Here is a 21915-nt window from a genome sequence, read left to right on the forward strand (position 1 = left end):
GGATGTCTTACATATCCCCAAAGCACTCTCTGTAAAAAGGGCACGATTTAAGGATGTACGCACGTTGCATTAGTGAACACATTGCGAAAATTTTATGCATCGTCAAAAGTGTACTGTGCTGCCTCACGCAACTGCACCACCTTAGCAAAATACATAACTAAAATTAAAAACTGCCCTTTCATCAGCAACATTTCTCATGATGCAAGATGTCTGCCACTTAGCTCAGCTGAGCGGAAGACAGTTAGCAATGAGCAGCATGCTGCATGTAACTGCTAGCCTCATTCTATTAGCTTCTGGGATTGTGACAAGACTTCAGTGTCTGATTAGAACTGGGGCCCATTCATGTTAACCCTCTCATTTCCATGCTAGTCCACATGTACTAGAGCGAATTACCTCAAAAGCTGCACTTATGTGCCTTTCTCAGTTTTGTGATTTTCTCATTGAGAGGAAAGATGTCTGGATCACCTAGCTTTTTACTTTCAATAATAGATTGTAAGTGCTAAAATATTTATGGTGTTTTGGGGTCAAGAAGTTGCATAGAGTATGCATACAGTGTGTGTATATTTACGCATTATGTCAAGTTTATCCATCACCTTTGTAGCCAGGAAATTGAAATTAATAATATATTTTGATCTATACTTGGTTGTCTAGCTATTCTTTATCATCTTAACTTGCATCAGATTATGAACAACATTATCTCTGTTTTGCACAAACATCCACTGTGCATCTGTGGACTGAATGAAACAGCAGTGGGAGTAAGGAGAAAGATGAATCCAAACTAAAATACTAACACCATCATTGTTAATGTTTGCTGGAATGTGACAGTTTCGTCACGCCAGGTGAGAGTAGCTGGGAGTTGAGAAAGATTCAGGCCTTTCATGGTGAAGAAGATGAAGAATCCTGTAGGGAGCTGTCAATTTACTAAATGAGCCTCTCTTTCATCACTTCCCCACTCACACAGCTCCTCTGGCATGGACACAGCTCCCTCTCGCTTTCATCTTCTGCTCTGCCTGAGTGCTCCCAATCTGCCCAGTGTGTATGTATAGATATGTGTGTGTGAGAGAGAGAGACAGAGAGACAGAGAGCAAAGAAACATAGAAATACACCAACAAAAAGAGACAGACGGGCAGAGAGAGAACGAAACAGAGTGATTGTGAGAGTCAGTGTGAAATGAGGCACTGGTTGCTTTAAAGGGGTTTCTGGGCATAGAGATATCCCGGTGTATCACCTACTGTGATTTGTGCTACTTCTGGTGGGGCTGATAATTCTGCCCAGCAAGCTATGTTTGATTACACGCTCAGTCTAATGATATGCAGCACAATATGTACTGATGAACGCTCCGTGTAGGTGAATGAGCATCTCCTCATGTGGGTGGAATGTGTACATTTGTGGATGCATGTGTGCTAGAATTTCTCCACATATACAGGTTGCATGTGGATAGGTTGTGTGTCTGTAGAAGTATGCCTGTGTGTGTGTGTGTGTGTGTGTGTGTATGTGGGGGTGGGTGATTTTGTCGGACTCTTGCTCTCCCATCAGTGCTTCATTGCAGATCAAAATTGCGATGAGTATCCGTGTACACAGAACCTGGCTGGTAACCATAGCAACTGCTATGTAGTGGCGCTCAGTCATCTGACATTAGGGGGGTGTCTGCCTGGGCAGAGCAGAGCAGAAATAACACACACACACACACACACACAGGTGGGATTAAAGCTTGAAGCAGGGTCCATTCTATCAAGGTGGAAGAGCCAAAGCAGATTGAGACAGATAGCCGCTAGTAGGCAGAGCCCTCCATCCCCGTTCATTTGTTTGCCTTGATGGCTTCCTTGCTAAAGATCAAGTATACCCCCAGGCTTAGTGAATTACTAGACAAATCTAAATCCACCCGTGGCAGCAGCTTGGCCCAGGAATCTCCCATGTTGCTTCCCCATGCTGGGCCGAATTACCGGTGTGAGAAGAACGAGGCCTGTTTTGTTGTTAGTGTCTAGTGTGACATTGCCAAACTACTTTGCTCTGATGAGAAACGAATTAAATGAACATATATACACCCATGCTGCATAACCATTAAGACCACACATGTGCTGCATGAGAAATGGATCATTGTGGTCATTAGCAGCCCTGTTTTGATGTCCCATTCCTGAGCCATAGGCTGCGTGAGCAGAAAGCTATTATGGCTCATGGCAATGCTCAGACCATGTAATAACAGTAAACAAAGAGCAGCAGGTGCACACAGGCACTTGTGTGTGTGTGTGTGTATGTGAGAATTTATGTGTGCATCTTATGTGATTTCACAAGACAAAGGTGCTGATGATACATTGTTTCCTCAGACTGGTTGTATGTCAAAGTCCTCTGTCTCTGTGTGATCATAGCCTCTGTAACCTACACGCAAGAGCCCCTCGCAACACACACACACACACACACACACACACACACACAGCCATATATCCAATTTCAGTTAGGCCCTGTGTCACCTTATGTGCCTTATAAAATGCAGGGGGAAATGATTGATGCTAGCATGAGCCAGTGTTGCTCCTCTGTGTGGGTCTTTAGTGTTTTGTATTAACCATCAAGTTTACAATATAACCTCATCAAATATTTAGTACCTCATTCACACATGACATGCCTCCAGTGTAGTTTTCAGTTGACACTAAGCTCGAGGTCAAAGGGAAAAATACGAGGGGTAATGAACTAAAACATAATCCAACATGACCTCTGTTGGAATTGCAGCCGTCAAAAAACAAAGAATGAAAACAAACATTTTCTAACAATAAATGGTTCCAAATGTTTTAAAATGGTTATGAGAGGAACAGTTTGGAAGTTGACTGACAGGTGAATAAGCCTGTCTGTGTGGACTTACGCAGTAGCAGGAAGCAACCAAGTGCCAGCTGCAGCTCGAAGAGGAAGTGTGTCTCTGAGCCCCGCGAGACAGCTGAGGTGGTGAAAGGCAGCAGGTGAAAGGCAAAGCACCTCTGGTCTGGCAGTGGATGGCTCATCGGTCTCTTGACAAGCGTATCACCCCAGTTGCTTTGTAGAAAGACCTCATTAAGCACTCAAGGGCACAGCGTCCTGGGAAATGACTAGTCGGACAGCTGGAAATAAGAGTTGCCTGAATTCTTGTGATGCATTACCGCAGCATCTCATCTAATTGATTCCTGCATTAATGCTTCAGTAACAACGTATGTAATCCCATAATGTCCAACAAAAACAGCGAGGATTATAACATCTGAATGTAGATTTTCGCTGTATCTCTCTGCGCAGTGGATTTGCATGGCATGGTGGGTCCAGAAATAGGTCAGCTCTGCCATCTTTCTTAATGGGATCTTGGGTGGCAACCAGGGACCATCTGTTCACATGGCCCGCTCCCTAAACCCTATGGTCATCCCTCTGCCTACCAATCCACCCCCGCACTGCATGGCGCTCTGCATATTGACCCCTATCATCTGCAAATACAACACATCTGTCTATCTCTACAGTAGAATGACAGCACACGCATTATGACTGCAATTGTAACAAATCCAGCAGGGCTCGTTTTTTTCAAAACAGATTTTGCAGTAGAGACTCTGACACCTGCACCTTTGCCTGTGATTACCCCTCTCTTATCTCATTTTCTCCATTCGCTGCTCTGCTCAGCTTATGTGTTTGAACGGTTTTTTGCAGTGTGTGTGTGTGTGTCTTGGCAGGAAACAAGGTGAGATTGTGCAGAGTGTGTAAGGACATTGTGTGTATGATCCATTGTGTTTCCATGTGTCCTCAAACATCCCGTTGTGGAGAAAATAAGTGTGAATGTGTTCTCTCGCACTCCCCATGATTGCCTTCCTCCCTGCACGGAGAACAGCTGTCATTCACAGTGTTCCACTTTTAAGACTGCCATTGTTTATATTACTGCAGCGTGTGTTTACCTCTATGTATAAGTGCATCTTTGTACTGACAGTCCTTTGGACTTGCATAAGCATATTTGTGGTTGTTTTTTTTTTTTTTTTTTTTTTTACAGAAGCCGTTGGGTACTGCCAGGGTCTGTTTGTATCCCTGAGTTTACCCATGAATGTATGTGTGTGCGTCTGATGTGTGTTTGCCTGAGTAGACACAGTATGTTTCTCCATGCTTCGCGTGTGTGTATGCATGTGCAAGAGGATGCGTTCTTGTGTGCATTAATATGTGTGTTTGTGTGTGTCTGTTTGGGCTGGCTAATTACGCTTTCCCGTTGTGTGTGGAACTCATTTATTGCTGTCAGTAAACTCCTCAGCATGGATACAGCTGTCAACACAGCAGCATCTCCTGCATCACGCTCCACCGTGACAATAGCCTCATCCCTTTGCATAAAACTAACAGGCAGCATATGGCTCTTCATATGCATTCAGTAAGATATGACATCTTGTCCATTATACCGCATGATTGCAAGCTTGAGGATTTTAAAACAAAATGTTTTATCCATCCAGGGGGAGCAGTTTGTGTTACTGCCAGAAAGACTCAATGAGGAATGTGTACAACAAACACATCCACCCACACACATACAGGCATATTTGCAATAAAAGAATCAAATTGATGTTAAAAACAATGAACTGTTTCACTCATGCAGTATATGAGACCAAACTCTTTCAAATTGTGTAAAGCAATAACTATTTTTTTAAAAGTTTGCACATAACTAATTTGGACAGAAATTTGTAGTACAATAACATCATATCAAATGGTCATGATTTTATTCTGCTCAAAGTCAATAAGTTTTAAACCAGCCCTAGCCAGGACGCATAGACAGATATGCACATACACGAACAAATGCACTCAATTCCCATTGTGTCTGTCAAAAGTGTGTCTGTCAAGTTGACATGAGAAATAAACAATCGATAGCCGCAGAGACCATATCTCCAGGAATCGTCACACACGCTTCACAACCCAATTTCTCTGTAAATTAATAGCAGTGGACACAGACAAATCTATCAATTTTTCACCTCTCTGTTCAGCATTTGGTGACATGACACTTCGCTCTGGCAGTGTATTCCTCCGTAATGAAACTCAATTTCTGAGCCGGTTCGCTCTTATTCCCTTAACTCAAACTCAGTGCTCTCTCAAACCTCCAAGCTGTCTCCTTGTCTTCCTCCCATTTCTCCCAGTTGTTGAGTTTAGCTTGCTGCACAGCTTATTCATTTGTCATTTGCCATAATTTATCAGTTCAGTCGATGGCAATCCAATTGGCATTGACTTAAATCCTCTGAACGGTGATGAATGGCTGTTTATGCTGGAGGTACCACAGGGGACAAAAACACTGCAGCAAGGAGAGTGAGAAGGAGTGAGCACAAGGAGAGAGATGGGTGTGGTGCTAGCCACTGTCCCCTCTGATTCCGACTCCATAAAAACTAGGCCTTAAATAACTGTGCATTGGCAAAAATGTTTTCTAGAGAACATAAATCAGAAAAAAAAGTTAGATTAGGATGACAAGATGGCTCATTTATGGATGACCAATGATCAGTCTCTCAGTTCTTATATAAGGTATTCTCTCTTAAGTGTAAGTTTGGTTCAGCTTGATTATAAAGGTTAGAGCAAAGTAAATAAACATTTGCAGCTTCAGTCTTTTTTGTGTAGTGACTATGTTAAGCGTATGAGTACATGTCCATTTGGTCATAATTTTTTTTAATTGGTTCCAGGGTTTGATTTAGTGCTACATGTCACTGGGATTTAGTTATGGTTCAGAATGTATTCTAATACCACGACCAGAGGTCAGCTGAGTGAAGTCAGCCCTGCTGACTTATTTTTTCTGGGCTGCCGCCACATAAGAAATATAAGTCGTGCACTGAGTGGTGGAGAAGTGTAGCAATAGGAGGAGGAGGAGGAGGAGGAGGGGGATGAGAGGGAAAGCAGAGCGTCATAGGAGGAAAGAAAAGCAACGGGGAGCCCTGCCATCAGGCTGCATCGTTTTAGCTGATAGAAATTCACACACCACTTTCTCACGTGGTAAGCAGACATAGTGCTGCACATCTCAGCATGCATATATAAATACAAGGCTCAGTCTACTGTATTATATTATCCAGAAAACATTCCATTACAAATTCTGTCAAGTAAGAGTAGGAGAATAGTCTACAGTGTACGAGTTACAGCTGGAGTTACAGCTAGAGTTCCTTAACTGTAAGATAAACCAGGAGGAGAAACATCCAATAAATTGTATTTGAAATATTCATAATGTCTATGTAGAACACCATTCATATCATGTAATATAGTTATAGTTGTTAAATTTCCCCCATTGTTCCATTTTCCATTGATCATCATAAATTTGTGACACACTAGGGAGAATTTTACAACTCTGAAATGGTTGGTCTCAATTTGTCCTCATGAATGATTTTTCCCTGCAGCCCCCTTTTAGGCCCATCATAACTCTGAGCTGTTCTGCGAGATGACTCATCATTGCTTGCTCTTTCTCTCCCCCATTTATTAACCCATCAAATTGCCACTTGGACCTCTATTGCTAAAGAGGCAATGACCTACACCCGTCTTTTCTCGCTGCAGTTGCCCGTGCCCTTTGTCTGTCCCACCCTCCCTCAAACTGTTCTGCAGAAGAAAAGGTCAAGAGAGCAGACGCAGGAGTGATGTTTCACTTAGCTGGCTAGCCGGCCTTCTCCTTATTAGATCAAAGTCACCTGTGACTTACAAGGCAATGTGGCTGAGACACTGTGGCGACAGCACACGTTCATTTGTTTCTGTTAGTCTGGGCTAGACAAAAAACTCAGCACATTCATTCTACAAAACATTTATAAATGCCCCTGAAACTTACATGTATGAAGCAAAGTAAAAGGTTAAGGTATTGTATTTCCTGATTTGTTCCATACAGCTATTTGTGGGAACTGCTCTGGTGGCAATGCCCTTGGAGTGTCTCATAAGAAAATCCAAAATCACTTAGCTAATTAGAACAAACCCACTGTAGCTTTTAAACAAGTAGGCCATGCTATTAGATAATTAAAATATGGCCTTCTTTGAGTCTCAGTAAGTGACTGCAGTAATGGTATTTTGTTTACTTTTTACAATATGATTATTTATGCTCTGCTGAAACCTCAGGCTGAGGACTGACAGGGTAGTCAGAAATCAGGTTACATTTAGCACATTAAACTTCAGGCTAGAAGCACACAGATAGAGGCACGCACAGAGTCACAGAGCAAACAGTCGACAGGCAAATAGGCAGATGGACAGGCAGAAAATTGCGTGCAGACAGATAGAGACCTAAGTAGGCAGTCACAGAGGATGCAGATGTTCTCATGTTTGTCATTTGGAGCCCCCTGTCTTCTCAGTGACAGCGCTCTCCCTGTCTCATCTTTGTTATGGCTGCCTGGTATGGTCTCGGGGAGGAGTACTGAGTGACTCAGTGCCTCCAGGATGACGCACACCTAACGGATCAGAACTTGCAGCATCACATTGATCCAACCGCATCTAACACCGCAGTCACTGCCAAGCACATTTCTTAATGCTTTCCAAAAGCAGGATTAGGGATAGAGGATATTACCAAGATTAATAAAGAATGGAAATTCTAGTGGTTGCAATACTCCTGTCAGTATAAGTGTTCTTTTATTTTCCTGATGATCCGGAAGTGCATTATTGTGGTGCAGAGGAAGGATAGGCTCTGTATTATGCCCTATTTTCAAATAAAAGTTTACTGAAAGTAAGTTGCATGTAAATTACAAGCCCTGTGCTCCCTTTTACAAAAAAAAAAATCATGGGGCAACCTGGTGAAATAGGAGTTAGGTTGACAACCATGAACTGCAATGTTGTTGGTTTGTGTCTGGCCGGTGACATTTGTCGCACATTATTCCCCTTCCCTCTCTCGTCATTTCATGTCAACTCTATTGTCCACTATGATTAAAGGCATAAAATGCCCCAAAAATATGCTTGAAAAGACAAAAATCTGTACCTAACAGGGGGGTGTCAGCACTCCACCGTCTGTGTACTAGTCAGAGTGCTGCTGTCTTTGCATAAAGCCAAACAAATCACTTCACATCACATTGCATTTTACTTGTCACTTTGCTGTATTTGCATAAAGCCGTAAAATCACTGTTCTTTCATAGGCTGATGATTACACTGACAGCCAGACAGCAGCCTGAGCCATGGAACTGGTTCCCGAACCCACACTAGCTTTCCTTCTAATTGCTCCTTCTTGTCGACAAACACATCTTATCCTCCACTATGGCTTGCTGAATGAGCTGAAAGTGCACTGCTAATGTCACTTTCCAGGCTAGATAGCTAATTAAGCACACTGAACACCTTTCAAAACGTACATGCAAATGTTAAGAGAGATTATAAATGGTTATCCTTCCTCAATATCACTGCTAACAAAATGCTGTCTATCCAGGGCTTGTAAGATACCGTTAGCAGCAAGTTTTGTTTGACTCTAACTCATACACCTGCACACCCACTCAGAGGCTTGAAGGCTCAAAGAACATTTTTGATATATTCCTTTTTCCTTACTTGACATGGTTTTGACTGCAAAAAGGAGTTTTATCAGTAAAACCAAAAGATATATCATTATCTACCACTGAAACATGATAAAATGACCTTGAGGTTTCTGGAGGAAGAAATTGAATCCCTCCCGGTTCCACAGGTGTTCCTCTCTAACTCACTGTGTGCCCCAAACTCCCAGGAGTGGGCAAAGCTTTAAGAGAATTTCCCAATTGGGACTGATGAAGTGTCACATTAACATTCAACATTTTCTTGGCTTTATATGCTGCATGTCGATTGCTCTGTGAAGCAGTACTGCCTCCTCTTCTCAGTCTGTCTCACCATCTATACATCAGCAGGTCTGAGTCACACACACACACACACAGAAAGAGAGAGAAATAGTGTGGGAGTGAAAGGATCAGTGGAGCTGGGGCTGACTGCATCCCTACCTCTGCTTTATAGGGTGGACAGGTTATTATTGCGGCAACATCAGTGGTGGAAGATAGATGATATTGTTCCACTCTTAAAACTGACCAAAGAGGCAGCAAAAACCAGCTGTCACATAATGTTTTATATTGACAGGAAACACCCCTACTACTATGCACAGAGCCTCAGAAGGTGACTGATTTAGTGCCAGTTTTCCATGTGATGGTGTTGCTCTATATGCCTCATATTTCTTCCCTTTTTGACCGTCTTGTGACTCCTGTCACAGCAACGCATTTGTAGCTGCGGTCTCAGGTTCGTTCTTAATATGCTGTTGTCACTCGTGTCATGTTTGCGCTTCTAATTGCTCATCAGAGGAGTCAGCAGAGTGCGGACCATCTGCTAAGCCATCTTTCAGATCCGTTTACCCCCACTGGGATTCTGTTTCCTGGGTTGGGTCGGTCCCACAGTGTCCCTAAAACACATCACCCCCACCGGCCTCGCCGCTCACTGCTCACAGTTTCCATGAGATCATTCGGGGACGATCGCAGGTGATGTAAGAGGCACAGGAAAGAACGGAGGGAGAGCAATTATTGTATAAGAGAGCAGGTGAAATTAAGATAGGGAAGGGAATGAGACTAAATAACAGCAGAAGGAAAATTAATGTTAGAATTGATCCTGATATAGATTTTAGCGTACATACTGGAAGCCAAATGTTTTCAGACGAATATTCTGATAAAGTCTAGTCTCACTTGTGAGTAAATCAGAGAAGTGCAGACATTTTTGGCTTTGTTACTGAGGCTCTCTCATATTAGGAGCCGTGGCAAGGTGCTAATTAAATGGTTTTTAGGTCTGTCTCTGCCTCCGGCCCTAAATTGCATCAGTATTGACTTCAAAGCCTCAATGCATCAAAGAAGGACCAGAAGCAGTATGACTTTGCTCACTTCCTTCTCCTCTCCTCTCCTCTCCTCTCCTCTCCTCTCTTCTCCTCTAAACATCCTACACATATCCTGCATATACATGTGCTTGCATGACTGTATTATATGAGAGATTGTGCAGTCATTGCAATTATTAGGTAATATGCATGTGGCTGTACAGAGAGCTGCGGTCAAGCATAGTCAAAATGAGGGTAGGGACAGACTATGCTTCAAGTTAAATCAATACTAATGAATAAAAAAAATACCTTGACTGTAAACAGCTGCAACCAGGTCGAGAAATGCTATTATGTAACATGTGTATTACATACAAAACAGTAGTTAAGGGATAGGTTCACAATGTTTAAAAAGTCTTTCTTAAAAAATAGTCAGGTGAACACTGAAACATGTTTTGCTCACTGTAGTCATTCCTCCTGTTCATACTGACCGTCAAAAGATTCCTACCACTTTCATGGTAAGTGATGGGGGACAAAATCCAAAGTCCTCCTTCTGTGCAAAAATGTGTTCCAAAGATTTTCTGAAGTTAATATGAGGCTTCAGCTGTCCAAATTAGTCAAATCATGTAGATATCTTCCAAAGATACAGCCTTTTTGTTACAAATTTGTTCTTTTTGTTAATATTCCTCCAATGCAGCTTAACAGGGAAACGCTGCCCAGGGAAACACAAAGAGTGAATTCTGTACTAAAAAGGCTCTAACTCTGGAAGATATCCACTTGATTTGACTCATTTGGATGGCTGAAGCCTCATTCAAGCTTCAGATGAATGTTGGAATACATTTCTTTTTAACAACATGAGGGTTGCAGATTTTATCCTCCATCACTTACATTGAAAGTACAGTAGGAAGGGATCTTATTATGGTGAGTATGAACAGAAGGAATGATTACAGCAAGTGAAACCTATTTCACTGTCCATATGGGCACCTGACTACTATTTTAAGACAGACTTAACTAAAATACTTAACTAAGACTTAACTATAATAGTTTCTATAACATGCTTAGCACTTGATTGCTGAACCAGCTCACACCCCTCCAAGCAATGTATCACATCTGTACTGCAATTTCTCAACAGTTACTCAAAATGACAGTATTTGTTTCTCCTATTTCCTTTAGCGCCTTTGAAAATAATCCCATAGATAGATTGACTGTAAACCAGGAGCTGGGGGGAGCTCCATCGTAGGGCTACTTAGCTGAAGTAATGAAAGCATAAAACTCTCTGACAGAGAGGCTAACAGGCCAGACCATCCTAGCCCCCGAAGACTGAGTGATGTCTTGGTTTTGTGATACCCTTTTATTACTTTGCTGCAGCTGTATGTGCCTCTCTGGCACATTGCATTCACAGTTATTCCCACAAGTGGCATATCACCGTGGCAACATCACATCTCTTATTCACAGGAATGAGCTTTGTGCCCTCTCTGTCTCTATCTGTCTGTCTCTCCATCCCTGGGTGCCTCCATCCTTCTGATCCACTTCCAATGAGCTCAAAGAGGAAGTCAACTGAAATTGCAAATTAATAAAAATTAATAAAAAAAACTTGTCGCAATGCTGTTGCGATCTTAAAATGATTTGCTAAGAAAACCAGGATGCTGCTTCCTTGAACCAGAAATAACAAGTAAAGACAGGGTGTTGCAGTCATAGTTCCTGTTTGAATTGATGGATACTTTTGCCGCAGCTCTACCCCAAACCCTGTTTGCATTTTTTGTACGAGAGTCAGGAATGTACATTGCATTTACATTATACAAATATGACTGTACAGCAGCTTGATGTAGCACTTTCAATAATACTAAAGTCTGGGCTTTGAAAGGGGAAGCAGGAGTCCTGGGACTCTGAATGGAGAGCTGCATTGTAAACAGCTTGTGTCTGATATTAAACCTATAAAATCCTCAGTCTCACAGGAAATGACTGCCTTCCAGGCAGCAGGCAGCTGAACTTTTCACTGACAAGTGTGCTTGATACTGAATATTGATACGGGTGTCAGTGCTAGTCAACAATCAATCAAACCAGCAGCTTATCATCAGAGGAAAGGTGAGAGGTGGAACTGATGGACATTGAAGTGGAGTTTGGCTCAATGTCTTCTTAATAGGGCTCTGTGTGAAACCACATGAGTTCATTGGCTTGACCTCTTCTGCAGACGTGTATCAAATAGTTGATTAAATAACTCACTTGCTGGTCGATTTGTTAGTTTACTCATGTTTGCATCATGGAGGAATATGCAAAGCTCTTCAAGACATACAGTAGGTGTTCAAGATGCGAAATTAGGTTTAAAATAGAATTTCTGTAATTGAGAGAGAGAAATCCTTTACTTTCTGTTTCTGTTGGAGCTGGATTAGCTACTATTTTGCAAGGGAGACTATTAATTATCTACTGAATGAATAACTGTATGACTAAAGCAGAATTAATAATATATACCCCAAAAGGCAAAAGAACAGAAACCATTTGCAAATTACTCTTCTGTTGCAGTCCCCAGCCATATCTCAAAACTACAAAAGCATACTGAGGGCCTGGTAAGTAGTACTGAAATTGAAATATGCTTTGTTTTCAGAATGATATGAGAGAGTACTCCTCCTTACCATCAATCAAGGGGATTGTTTGGTGAAAGCACCTGCCAAAGTGTTTACTGTGACACCACCATCCCTCCTGCTGATGGGTGAACATATCAAAGATGTGTTAAGGTCATTCATGGCAGGTTCCAGGCATCCGCCCACCTTATTGACTGAGCTGGACAGCTGTGTATAGGGCTTGATCTGATGTGTCAGAGAGCAAACACGGGGGGGTTACACTGAGATGTTGCTGCTCTCCACTTTACACATATAGCCTGCCAACAAACACGGAATACTAATACAGCTTTTCCTCCTCCTGCAGATCCTAGTCTCATCTTTCACCTTGCTGCGAGCGAGCATTCTACCTTATCAGGACCTACTACATTGTTAGCTAGCGAAAGTGGGCTTTGACGCGGATGATAAACTTCTCATTAACCTTCAGGAAATTAAACGAAATCCTGATTTAATTAGATAAAGATCATGTCACTGCTGCGTCTCCTCCGAGATGAAATTTATGCACCTGTAGGTGGGGGGAGGGGGGGTCTGTGGGCGATAGAGAAGGGTGCTTTTAAGAAAAGAATGCAAAAGCAGGATGTGGCACAGCTATATTGTTTTTCCCAGTGAGTTAGTTGCAATCCATTTGCCTTATTGGGGGGGAAACTGAAGTTTTTAATTCCGTATTTGGCAGGGCTTGGTTGTTCCTCTGGCAGCCAAATGCAGTATGACAGTTTTTGGAGAAGGATGAAAGGTTCTGCTGAATTCTGCAATATGCATCAGACAAAGTAATTGCGCTGCATGCATTGTAATAGAAATGGCATTGGTGTGATAAAGTTTTGATATTATTAACTATGGCAGGGATGATTTATGCTATGATTAAAGGCACATAATGGGATTGTGTGGAAGTAACCGGTGCCTAGACAACAGTGTAGTGACTTGAATACATTATGACCTGCAGACCAGATGGTGAATAAGCCACTTGTAGACAAGCATTTAGTATTCACATAGCGAATATGTTAGCAGAGAGGTAATTTCTCATCATTCTGATGGGAAGCTGTACCAGTTATAAAAATGCCAAGTGGGCTATGGGTTGATACATGAGACAATTACATTCATAACACTATTGAGTTAAAAAAAATCAAAGAACAAAATACATTTGACTAAGGTGTTTGGAGGTGTTGGAGAGGAAATCGACAGTACATCATGTCTATTAATCATTATGTTTACTCTGACTATGATTCTATGATGACTAAGATAGATGATGCATTTAGAATATGAAAGTCGGAATTATAGCTTTGACCTTTTATTCTTTCAGGCCTACCACTCCTTTCTGTCAAACTTTACCTATACTGTCTCAAACACTACTTCTTCTACTTTTAAACATTTATGCAGATACTCCATCTGAGAATATAACAGCTGTGAAGACATGAATCAATAGTAGCATGGGCGGTAGTGACAAGTCACAGTACTTTGACTTTTCCTCAGAAAACCAGAAAAAATTGCTGCATTTCATTCGCAGGTTAGTTTGTGAACAAACACCTGAGAAGAGCAGCCCACTCAGTGTCATGTTGTCAGACTGAAAGGATTCCCTGCATGGCAGAAGTCTGAGGAGAGGTCTTATGGGAGATAAAGTATTTTCTTTTTATTGCGGCTGAATGGGAGGAGATTTTGGCAGTGTTCAATCTGAGGCCAGCAGGGGTCACATTCAGTTGTGAAGGCTATATTTTTCTCAGCTGTATTCATAATTTAATACTAATTATCTTAAACATATTACCACAAATAGTATATTTTTAATGTAATGCTGACATAATTTTTTGGAACAAATGCTTAAACTTAATATCACAGTATTTAGTAAAACCCTATAGAATTATCTTTATATTACCTGTTCTTGTTTCAAAACTAACTCACTAAAGTGAAATTTCTATTTTGTCACATTTAATTCAATTAAGAGCATTAATTATCTCTTCATGGTTCAACAGTAAAGATTGTAGTTGGCACAGGACCAGTGGGACATTTACTTTGGCCAGTTGTTTGGCCAGTCAGTGGTCCAAATGGGTTACTGCCCTTACCTGATATCAGACAGAACTGTCTGATATCGATTTGATCACCACTAAACACTCTGGTGGGTAGGAGAGAAATAGGCAATGCAGTAAGAGAATCTTGATTCATATTTGATCAGCAGTGCCTAGTTTTATTCCTCCTTGGTTCAGGTGGACAGCTTGACAACAGCATTAGTCCTGCCCGTGGCGCTGATTGGCTAATCGTTACTCTCCCCGCGACGCTCATCGGATTGATTGCTTTTCAACAAAGAGAACAACAGAATCAGTCAGCTCAACTTGGTGGAGTGGGCATATTCAAAGGTCTGGACTTAGGCAATTTTGCCTCCTAAAGCTTTGGCATTTCTCGCCTATCCATAAATCCATTGGCATAGGTTTCGTTTGACATTGGGGGGGCACATCAAGCATTGGGTCTGGGGGTCCTCCACCAGAAAATTTTGAGCTTTAAACTTGAGCTTTGAGCTTAATTTCCTGCATTCTGGTGAGTTTTTATGCACCAATTTATGCCGTATCCCCTGTCTTCCCCCCCCAAAATCTATGCCCAGCAGCGCTGGAATGGGTTTTGAAGTGGGGGGACATCCAGCTTTGGATGATGTAATGGTCATGATTGGACTGGTGCTATTTCAGACATAGCTCTAATGTATCTCACCTTGTAAATGGTCATCTAGTTTAGTAATTAATGTTACACAACAGCATTTGTGCTGTAATATATTTCAAGAAAAAAAATGAGATGTTACTTTTGCTAAAAAGAAAGTAGTAAAAGAGGCTGATGAGCCCTGCTATAACATCACCATCATTAAAAAGGAGATTATCCAGTTATAACTGACCAGTCTGATGTATGTAGAGTTATGTGTGTAGTTATTCTGCAGAAGCCTGGTGTCATTTTCAGCCAATTTAATGAAGGTAAATACAATGAACAACTGTGGCACTGTGTTCTGGTGCAGCACTCAGAGGCTCAAGATTTATCAACATATCAGTCCTGCTGTCTTCAGATGGTGCAAGGATTTAATGAACTGAAGGAGAAACTTTTCATACAGTATAAAGCAGCTGTGGACCACAGATACTGTAAAAATCACCCACATTCAGTTACAAATCAATATGCTTTAACCATATTAAAAGTTATTTTCTGTGACGATTTTGGTTGGAGTGTTTAATTGAAATAACTAATTTATATTTCAAGCATTAATCTGTTCCTGCAGCGCATTTACAGCATGTATTTAGTTTGCTCTTGTTGATAAAATCACCAAAGTGGCAGCAGAGTGACTTCGCTCCAGAAACAGACATGCCTCTGAGATGTCTAAGACCCATTTTCCACAAAATCACCAACATGCTTTGTGCTGCCTATTTGCGCTGGTCGTTGCACTGTCACAAAAATTTGGGCCCAATGTTGAATTTGAAATTATTTAAACTAGTCTGAACTGGTAGCCATAATACTCACAGTCCTCTGTTTCTGATTCTGATTGAATTTAAAGGTCCAACATGTTAGAGTAGGCTTAGACATTATTGCTAAGACCGCAGTACTTGGCCTGACCTGCCCCTATTCCAGCGCCATTGTCTATGCCTATGCTATTACTGGCTCCTCTCTGTTCTGCTTTTAGCCTACTCAGCTGTCTGACTTTTTACTTGGGCACCACCTCAGACATAGCCGTAGCAACTACTGTTGCTAACCTGGCAACGCTGCTAGATTTAAGCACTGTTTCCACCAAAAGTTCCAGGTACTTTGGTCCCAGAGGAACTAATCTCAGGGACTAAACTTGGAAGTTTAAAGTCCCTGTAGTGCAGTTCTGTTTGTGTTTCTACTGCATCTGAGGAACCATGTAGATAATGCAAATTAGACCCATGAGGAATTTGAAAATGATGGCAGCATTTAGAGATGCAGTATTAACACATGAGGAAACAACAGCACAGATTTTTGCTGTTTTTTGTATTTACTGCTGCATGAGTTGAATGTAATGAATGAATGCAAAGGAGAAATACAAGGAGGAAATTGAAACTGAAACTTAGAGCATCTGTGTCCACAGTATAACATCTGTTGAGTGTTTGATGGTTATTTATTTCTATTTTAGAACATAACCGCTGTGAAACAATCAGAAAATAAAGTTTTATTTCTCTTATTCACTGCTTTGTTCTCGCTACTGCCGCTCCCTCTCTTTTTCTCTTTTTATTTACTCTTTAGCTCGCTTGACCACCACTGCTCTGTCTCTTTCTCTCACTTGCTGGTGCTCTCAGCTCACTCGCGCTATCTCTGTTTCTCTTGCTCCTTTTTAAAACAGGTCGGGAAGCCAACAACAAAGCCTAACTTTACTTTTAACATTAACATACATAAAGAAATGTTCTCCCCTTGTCCTAAACTGGTCCTAAATTGATACAAGAGTGCTTTATTGTTTTATAAATGAAGTTGCACACAAGTTGAAGCAGCTGCGCTGTGTGTGTTTGACCAATCAGCAACAGTCATCCCTGTAAACCCCGTCCCCAAAGTTCCTGTGGGGATAAAACAATCTCCCTGGAACTTAATTTAGACCCTGGCCCTTGAAATGCAGCTTCAGAGTTTTCAGACCCCCTGTTGACATAATGCCTGCAGAGTGACCAGTGACACATACTGTATGGCAACCACACTGAACTCTGTTATTGTGTTGATACTTAACAGCATGATGGTATTGCTGCAATTTTGAAGCAATTTATTGGTGACCATTAGCTACTTTTCTCAGAAAATGGCAGCATTACTGGCAAATTAGAGTAGAAGGAACTTAGAAGTAGGTACTTAGAAATAATTAAATAAAAAGAAGGCCTTTATAAATCACCTTGGAAGAGCTGGAAAACAATCAAGCCATAGTGTTCTCTTGGTAATGATTGTGACAGTTTCTAAATAAGGCAATTTAAGCTGGCTCATTTTCAAAGACACACACTGACACTTACATTTACATTCACCACTGCCCACAACAAGAGCTGGCTACTCATAGACAATGTGTCAGTATCTAAAAACCCTTTATCAGGTTGATTAAGGTTTTGGATAGTTTGATTATTGGAGAGACTTAACAGATTCATGATGTTACCTGCATTAGGACAAGAGAATTTCAGTCACTTATTGTGAAATCATAATCAAAATACTGTTATTGTATGACTGCTGTTGCAACCCATTTTCTCATTTATTTATTGTATGTTATTTTCATGTTTTCTTGCTGAGACAATTAGAGCTCCCACTGACTGGCTGCAAACTGAAGCAGCTGAATCTGAAAAAATTGGTCTTAGTACTGGATGCTGTCCTTGTCACATCCTTTTTTCCATTTGACCGTGGTTCAGTCAAGGGCTGTAGAAAACATACTGACACTCGCTGACTCTAGTGCCATGAGGCTTGGGGACAAGTTTGCGGACCTGTGATATCCAGCAGCAAAAAGCCACACTTTACCCAGAGTCCATCAGCCTGTGGTGTTCTGTCACAGAGAACCTCCACTGAACTCCCGCATTAAAATCTTTAATACATGACAAACTTACCACTGAGTTACCATTGCTGTAACAGCTGAACAGTTGCATCTCACTAAAAATAATATTTGCCTCCAGCTACAGTACTATGCATAATGGACATTATATGAACTCAGTGCAGTGGCAGCAGCTTTCTATAAAACCCATTCAATATTCTGCAGATATACTGCACTTTTCAAAAGACACCATTTATAAGCTCATATGGTGGATGTCAGGTGGAGAATGGGTATGATGGTTGAGTTAAAGAATTCTCCTCTCTGTCAGCGGCTCTTTGCAGGCTGGTCACATGCATCCTGTCATCTTCTTCATGCTGGCGCAATCTCAGTAGGGGTCCTCCCTTTTGTCTCACCGACAAAAGCACACACACAAAGGTTGAAGACATGGAAAGGTTGAAGACGTACACACATGATATATGCGCACTAACACACTAAGAGGTGAGGACGCGTGCGCAGACGTGCACACGCTGTGGCATTTAAGCTCTTGCTGTGCCTTAGAGGACATGCTCTAATATTCTCCATCCCTCCACCCCTCTTTCTCTTCAGCTGCTCTCTCTCGCTCTCATTCTGTCTCTGCCACAAGCCATTTTCTGCCACCTCTTAATGCTCCTCATGTCCCACGGGGTGGGCTCTCTCTAATATTCTCTCATCCCTCCATCTCCTGTCATCATCACCTCCATCTTTTTGTCTCCTCTCTCTTTTTTGCCCTCTCTCCTTCTCTTCTTTTCTTTTGTCCTTTCAGAATCCTCTGCGAACATTCAAGGTCATGGTCATAGTGTTGGTCTCTTAGGATGGCTTCCATTAGAAACAGGATGCTGTAGAGGGAGGGTGACCTGCCCTTCTAGTATCTAGAGCATACCGTACATCCTCACAGTGCCCATAAGTCCACCTCTGTTCGGATGGTTTAATTCGGCAGTAACACGCCTCTCACAGCGCACAAGTAGAAAAAAAATCCTCTTTTCATGAATTAATGATGCTACACAGAAAGTTTTAGAGGAGATTTTTCAGACAGGTTGTCCTGTCCGTCTGTAACAGATCCCCACAGGCTTCCTCTTCATCTCCCACTGACAGATGCTCATTTTAGGAGCTGTCATCCTGTCAGACCTGAGAGGCTTTCCTTCATACCAACCCCTCCTCACCCCCGTCAATCACTGTTTCTGTTGCCTAGGTACAATAATATGTGGGCATCAGTGTCATAGAGGCCACTAGGGTTAAATGAAGCCAATTCCAGGGGTTCAGCATCAGTGGTCACCTTTTGATTTATGAGATTGCATTTCCTTCCAGAGATAAAAAAAAACATTGTGGCAGCCTGTCAGTTTATTTGCCATCATTTCTTGGGCTTATATTAGATGAAAAAATGCACTGTATTCTGTCTGTAGAACACGTCTTTAGTTGTGTATCCTAAATCTCTTTCTATAATTTTTTAAAATGTGTTTGTTAAATGGAGTACATGCTTAATATGTCAGTCTGTGTGGTGGGGTGCAATAAATATGCACACTAGCACATTAACCATAGCTGTCTGCACTCTTCTATGGAGAAATCCAGGTTTGCTTGCTGCGGCTTGTCGGTTTGCACCTGTCCAGTTGACAGTGCCAAAGTTCATTTTAAATGGAGCCAGCACTCTGAAAGTGTTGCATTTCACACCGTGTTTGTATTTTCACGCATCAAAATCGAACATAGTCCCAGTAGTATCACCTTTCCAGTGTTGCAATGTCTGATTCAAATAAATGAAAAGGGTTCACTACATCTTTGCCATAGACAAACAAAATGCAGAAAGCTGCTTTTTTCACTTTCACTTTTCACTTTCACTTCTGAGTCTGTGGAATATAATTTTCCCAGCAAGTCCTCCAAATTAAACAACCACATAGGTTGTTTGTACCTGCACTCCAGTATGACCCAATGGAGCATTTTCAGAGTGACGCATTGGAGCGTAATATGCCACTTACCAAAGCTGTTACATCACTGTTAAAAAAAAATTATGTTTTATTATGCGACACCATTGTGGTTAATATCTGGTTAGGTTTAGGCACAAAAACTACTTGGTTAGGGTTAGGGAAAGATCATAGTTTGGGGTAAAATGATGAAATGATGGAACGTTGGTACTACTTACTTAAAGTTAGGCAGCCTTCGTCATCATGGCAACAGTAAACACCATGTTACGTTTTTAAAAAAAATGTCCCTCACAGTTGAAGACATGACACTCATGGTTGGCAACAGGAAGCTGACAGCAGTCTCCTGCACCCAAGTCCACTTTTTGCATTTAACTAATTATCTAGCCATCCACCCAATGAGCTTCTTCCTAACAAAGAAGTCACCTTATATTGACGCCCCCAGGTCATAATTACTAGATGCTGTCTGTCACTCAAAGGTCGTTTTTGTAGGTTGTTTTTGGCGAATAAATTTATGACTTACAGGGTTGTTTTTAATGGGAGGACAGGCTCAATTTTCCAGATGTTTCCATCAACACACCATCTCAAACAATTCTTATCTTGCCTGCTTCCTTCCAGGTAAGTCAGTCAGTCCTTTGCTTCTTTAGAGGAAAAAGTCCTTTTGTAAGATGCCACCTGCCATGGTCGTCATGGTTGACAGGAGCAAGAAGACAGCGACAGGAAGTTACTAAAGTTGTTGGAGCGTAAGTATGTGAGGAAGGTGGGATGTGGTTCCTGCAGCGCTCAAAGCAGTCGTTAGTCACGGTATCAGCAACAGTATTTACAGTGAAAATCCACAATAACTCAAGGTGATTTGACTTCCATATTACAATATCTGTAACTAAAGAAGAAATGAATACCTTTGCAAATATCTTGCCATTTGTTTTTCTTTCCTAATAGATACAGGCTGTATAGGTTCATTCAGGTTTGAAGCATAGCCCTTAATCGCATGCTGAATAGTGAGAAATTGATGTTTTTCAAAAATGTCCTGGAAATAAATAGACCATCCTGTCATGTGGGTGGAGTTGTGAATGAATGATGCATATGAGCCTTGAAGGACACGTTAGTGTCCTTCCACTGATCCTCTATTCACCTGGTCTGTACTCCAGAGACGGGCACAGTGTGACCTTGGTCGGTAACACGAAAGGAGCTGGCTGTGGGAGGGGAGGGGAGGGAAAGGGGACGATAAGATGAAAAGAGAGGCAGGACTGTGTTGCAGTCTGTGTCAGTTAAAGCCTATTTTCTCTCCTTTACTCTGTCGTTTACCTTCTTTTCTTAAAAAATGGAAAGCACGTTTAGCAGCTAATGAAGAAGAAATAGAGTAAACAGATAAGATGTATTAGGCCGTCTGGACTTACATCTACAAATTACTGAAGTGGTTTTAGACATTTAATTACAGGAAATTAGCACATGCAGAATTTATCTTCATCTCATTTCGCTCTCATTTTTTGGGCTTCCTCATTAGCCTTCTAAAATTGACTGAGTCTTCTCTGGATTTATATGATGAAAACAACTCAGACACACACCATTGCACAACTTAGTCAGGGTTTAGCTTGTATCCTGCCTGTTTTTGTACTCTGCACCTTTGAGTCTGCACTCTCATAATTTATGAATTGTAAATTTGAAATCTGGGTGTAATTGGCCTCACTGTCTCGACAGTCAAGCATAATAAGTTTTTGTATCCTTGCTTGTCTGTTGTATCAATAAAAAGAGGAAATATTTAATTAGGAGGGTGAAACTGTGACGAAAGGGGCAATTAGCATTCACGTCATTGGAAAGTCTGCTCAGAGGCAAGCTATCAGCAGACTGAGCCTCAGACAGTCTTAAGTGGACTTTCCAGTACTCTGATAGCCTCGGACTGGATTGTCTTCATTCAAGGCTGCGTAACTGACTGATGATATTAGATTTAAAGCCCAGAAAATGTTTGTGTCCTTCTTTCATGCTTCTTTCATGGAAAATTCTTTCACTTTGGACTTCTCAATTTGGGCAAAGGATTGTCAGACATACAGTATTAAGACAAAAACACATATATCCAGTGTTTGTTGTTTATGTTAGTCCTACACAAAAATGTGTATGACCTCTTTTATTATTAATCACAATCGACTTTAAAAACCTGTCCATGTTTGGTGATCCTTGTCAAACCGGAAAGAAAGC

The 21915-nt window shown here is 41.4% G+C and overlaps 1 protein-coding gene across 8 annotated transcripts in view; it reads left to right on the plus strand.

Annotated features, from left to right (window-relative positions):
• kcnma1a (potassium large conductance calcium-activated channel, subfamily M, alpha member 1a) overlaps positions 1-21915 on the plus strand; it is a 141106-nt gene that overhangs the window by 37588 nt on the left and 81603 nt on the right. The window lies entirely within an intron of this gene.

The sequence above is a fragment of the Thunnus thynnus genome, chromosome 14 (assembly GCF_963924715.1).
Source record: "Thunnus thynnus chromosome 14, fThuThy2.1, whole genome shotgun sequence".
NCBI lineage: Eukaryota > Metazoa > Chordata > Actinopteri > Scombriformes > Scombridae > Thunnus > Thunnus thynnus.